Source organism: Amblyraja radiata, chromosome 1 (genome assembly GCF_010909765.2).
Source record: "Amblyraja radiata isolate CabotCenter1 chromosome 1, sAmbRad1.1.pri, whole genome shotgun sequence".
Taxonomy (NCBI): Eukaryota; Metazoa; Chordata; class Chondrichthyes; order Rajiformes; family Rajidae; genus Amblyraja; species Amblyraja radiata.
The window spans coordinates 180,558,747-180,563,746 of NC_045956.1; the positions used below are offsets into that span (position 1 = coordinate 180,558,747).

Here is a 5,000-nt window from a genome sequence, read left to right on the forward strand (position 1 = left end):
CTCTCCCTATCTCTGGGGTCCCGCCTGATTTCGAGAGAGCCGCGGCTTGCTTGTGCCCGCTGTGGGTCGGGAGAGTTGGGCTGGGGTTGAGCTCCTCGCCAGTGGAGATGTGGGGCAGAGGTTTGGGAGCGCGGCTGATCGCCAGGATGCAGACAGTTGGAGGTGGCTTGCTGTTGGACGCATGGACTTGCCCAGTCAGTCTTGCCATGGAAGCCCAGAGGTGTGTGGGGTGCGTGTGTTTCTATGTGTTCCTCTGTGTGTTTGTTTTTAGTGGGGGGGGGGGGGGGTTTCTCAACGCTGGCTGCTCTCGGGGTCACCTCTTCCCCATGGTGTCCCAACAGGAGCAGGGAAACGGGGCCGAGGTGTGGGGGGTGGGGGTGGGGGGGGGGGTATTTTTACATTCACCCCCAGAGCTCCACGGAATGTCCTGCCTGTTGACTTGACCCGTTCTCATTGGAACCAACAACAGTTTCATGGGACGTGGTGGGTGCGAGATATCGAGGATCAGGGTCAGGGAGGCTTTTCATAGACAATAGACAATAGGTGCAGGAGTAGGCCATTCGGCCATTCGAGCCAGCACCGCCATTCAATGTGATCATGGCTCATCATCCACAATCAGCGGTGGGAGATTGCAACCTTCACGTGGTCCGCCCTGTTTCAACAAATGCAATCAACTTGGCATGCCCAATCAAATAAGATCAAATAGAACAAGTTGTCCTACAACTTTAGGCTGAGCACACCATACGCAAGAAGAAGAAGGTCCCCAATCAGTACCCCGTTCCTGCCTTCTCCCCATATCCTCTGACTCCACTGTCTTTAAGAGCTGTATCTAGCTCTCTCTTGAAAGCATCCAGTGAACCGGCCTCCACCGCCCTCTGAGGGAGAGCATTCCACAGACTCACCACTCTCTGGGAGAAAAAGTGTTTCCTCGTCTCCGTTCTAAATGGCTTATTCCTTATTCTTAAACTGTGGCCCCTGGTTCTGGACCCCCCCAACATCGGGAACATGTTTCCTGCCTCTAGTGTGTCCAAGCCCTTAACAATCTTATATGTTTCAATGAGATAACCTCTCATCCTTCTAAACTCCAGAGTGTACAAGCCCAGCCGCTCCATTCTCTCAGCATATGACAGTCCCGCCATCCCGGGAATTAACCTTGTAAACCTGCGCTGCACTCCCTCAATAGCAAGAATGTCCTTCCTCAAATTAGGGGACCAAAACTGCACACAACACTCCAGGTGTGGTCTCACTAGGGCTCTGTACAACTGCAGAAGGACCTCTTTGCTCCTGTATTCGATTCCTCTTCTCATAAAGGCCAACATGCCATTCGCTTTCTTCACTGCCTGCTGTACCTGCATGCTTACTTTCATGACTGATGTACAAAGACCCCCAGATCCCGTTGTACTTCCCCTTTTCCCAACATGACGCCATTTAAATAGTAATCTGCCTTCCTGTTTTTGCTACCAAAGTGGATAACCTCACATTTATCCGCATTAAACTTCAACCTGTCCAAGTCACCCTACATTCTCATAGCATCCTCCTCACAGTTCACACTGCCACCCAGCTTTGTGCCATCTGCAAATTTGCTAATGTTACTTTGAATCCCTTCATCCAAATCATTGATGTATATTGTAAATAGCTGCGGTCCCAGCACCGAGCCTTGCGGTACCCCACTAGTCAATGCCTGCCATTCTGAAAGGGACCCGTTAATCCCTACTTTTTGTTTCCTGTCTGCCAACCACTTCTACCCCACTAGCACTCTACCCCCAATACCATGTGCCCTAATTTTGCCCACTAACCTCCTATGTGGGACCTTATCAAATGCTTTCTGAAAAAATTCCAGAAGATTAGTCAAGCATGACAAACTTAAAGCACACGGTATTGGGGGTTCAGTATTGATGTGGATAGAGAACTGGCTGGCAGACAGGAAGCAAAGAGTAGGAGTTAACGGGTCCTTTTCAGAATGGCAGGCAGTGACTAGTGGGGTACCGCAAGGCTCAGTACTGGGACCCCAGCTATTTACGATATATATTAATGATTTGGACGAAGGAATTGAATGCAACATCTCCAAGTTTGAGGATGACACGAAGCTGGGGGGCAGTGTTAGCTGTGAGCAGGATGCTAGGAGGCTGCAAGGTGACTTGGATAGGCTGGGTGAGTGGGCAAATGCATGGCAGATGCAGTATAATGTGGATAAATGTGAGGTTATCCACTTTGGTGGCAAAAACAGGAAAGTAGATTATTATCTGAATGGTGGCCGATTAGGAAAGGGGGAGATGCAACGAGACCTGGGTGTCATGGTACACCAGTCATTGAAAGTGGGCATGCAGGTGCAGCAGGCAGTGAAGAAGGCGAATGGTATGTTAGCATTCATAGCAAAAGGATTTGAGTATAGGAGCAGGGAAGTTCTACTGCAGTGGTACAGGGTCTTGGTGAGACTACACCTGGAGTATTGCGTACAGTTTTGGTCTCCTAATCTGAGGAAAGACATTCTTGCCATAGAGGGAGTACAGAGAAGGTTCACCAGACTGATTCCTGGGATGTCAGGACTTTCATATGAAGAAAGACTGGATAGACTCGGTTTGTACTCGCTAGAATTTAGAAGATTGAGGGGGGATCTTATAGAAACGTACAAAATTCTTAAGGGGTTGGACAGGCTAGATGCAGGAAGATTGTTCCCGATGTTGGGGAAGTCCAGAACAAGGGGTCACAGTTTAAGGATAAGGGAGAAATCTTTTAGGGCCGAGATGAGGAAAACTTTTTTCACACAGAGAGTGGTGAATCTCTGGAATTCTCTCCCGCAGAAGGTAGTTGAGGCCAGTTCATTGGCTATATTTAAGAGGGAGTTAGATGTGGCCCTTGTGGCTAAAGGGATCAGGGGGTATGGAGAGAAGGCAGGTACAGGATACTGAGTTGGATGATCAGCCATGATCATATTGAATGGCGGTGCAGGCTCGAAGGGCCGAATGGCCTACTCCTGCACCTATTTTCTATGATTTCCCCTTCGTAAATCCATGCTGACGCGGACCGATCCTGTTACTGCTATCCAAATGTTCGGCTATCTCATCTTTTATAATTGACTCCAGCATCTTCCCCACCACCGATGTCAGGCTAACTGATCTATAATTCCCCATTTTCTCTCTCCCACCTTTCTTAAAAAGTGGGATAACATTAGCTACCCTCCAATCCACAGGAACTGATCCTGAGTCTACAGAACACTGGAAAATGATCACCAAAGCATCCACAATTTCTAGAGCCACTTCCTGAAGTACCCTGGGATGCAGACCATCAGGCCCTGGGGATTTATCAGCCTTCAGTCCCATCAGTCTATCCAAGACCATTTCCTACCTAATGTGGATTTCCTTCAGTTCCTCCGTCACCCCAGATCCTCTGGCCACTACTATATCAGGAAGATTGTTTGTGTCCTCCTTAGTGAAGACAGATCCAAAGTACCTGTTCAACTCATCTGCCATTTCCTTGTTCCCCATAATAAATTCACCTTTTTCTGTCTTCAAGGGTCCAACTTTGGTCTTAACTAATTTTATCCTCTTCACATACCTAAAGAAGCTTTTACTATCCTGCTTTACATTCTTGGCTAGCTTACCTTTGTATCTCATATTTTCTCCCCGCAATGTCTTTTTGGATATCTTCTGTTGTTCTTTAAACATTACCCAACCCTCTTGCTTCCTTGGTTTCTTGGTCCTCCAAGATATTCCAAATGGAATTTAAACAGGAGGTGGTGGAGGCAGGACTTAAGCCAGAAAGGGTTATTGGGAAGAAAGAGCTACTTTAAATGTAGTTGCATCTGGTTGTGTAACTATAGTTGGGTGGAGATTATTCCATGCTTTAATTGTGCGGGGGAAGAACGAATTGCTGTACACATCTGTCTTTGTAGCTGGGATCACAAATTGCATCGAATGCCCTCGTCTGCTCCTAATTGGTTTGGGTTTGGTGTAGGTCTTGTAGTCTATGTCGAGCTGACCATTTAACATTTTGTAAAAACAGGACAAACGGTGAGCTTCACGTCTGTCTTGGAGAGGGTTCCACCCCAGAGAATTCAAAAGTTTGGTGACACTCGCTTCTCTCTCATAGGTGTTAGTAACAAATCGAGCTGCCTGTCTTTGGGCACGTTCGATGGAAGAAATGTTTTTATTTGTGTATGGGTCCCATGCTGCAACTGCGTAGTCCAAATGAGGTCTAACGAGGGTGAAGTATAGCTTCTCCTTGACAGAAATTGAACAATGATGAAAGTTGCGCCTCAGGAAGTTTAGGACACCTGTTGCTTTCACCGTTGCATGATGAGACTGACCGTTCCAACGCAGATCATTCTGCAATTTGATGCCAAGATACTTGGTTTGTTTGGATTCTTCAAGGTTGACACCAAGTATGTTGCTACTTCCCGCTCATCTTTGCTACGTTGTACTTCTTCACTTTAATTTTTATACTGTCCCTGACGTTCCTTGTCAGCCATGGTTGCCCCTTTCTCCCCTTGGAGTCTTTCTTCCTCCTAGGAATGAACTGATCCTGCACCTTCTGTATTAAGTCAGCATGGATTTACAAAGGGGAAATCATGCTTGACTAATCTTCTGGAATTTTTTGAATATGTAACTAGGAAAATGGACAAGGGAGAGCCAGTGGATGTAGTGTATCTGGACTTTCAGGAAGCATTTGATAAGGCCCCACATAGGAGATTAGTGGGCAAAATTAGGGCACATGGTATTGGGGGTAGAGTGCTGACATGGATAGAGAAGTGGTTGGCAGGCAGGAAACAAAGAGTAGGGATTAACGGGTCCCTTTCAGAATGGCAGGCAGTGGTGAGTGGAGTGCCGCAAGGCTCGGTGCTGGGACCGCAACTATTTACAATATATATTAATGATTATTTAGATGATGGAATTAAAAGTAACATTAGAAAATTTGCAGATGACACAAAGCTGGGTGGCAGTGTAAACTGTGAAGAGGATGCTAGGAGGTTGCAGGGTAACTTGGACAGGCTGAGTGAGTGG

General features: G+C 47.1%; 1 protein-coding gene across 1 annotated transcript in view; it reads left to right on the top strand.

Annotated features, from left to right (window-relative positions):
• The window catches only part of LOC116986795 (collagen alpha-1(I) chain-like), a 67,831-nt gene that overhangs the window by 55,742 nt on the left and 7,089 nt on the right, over positions 1 to 5,000 (top strand). The gene's annotated exons all lie outside the window — the stretch shown is intronic.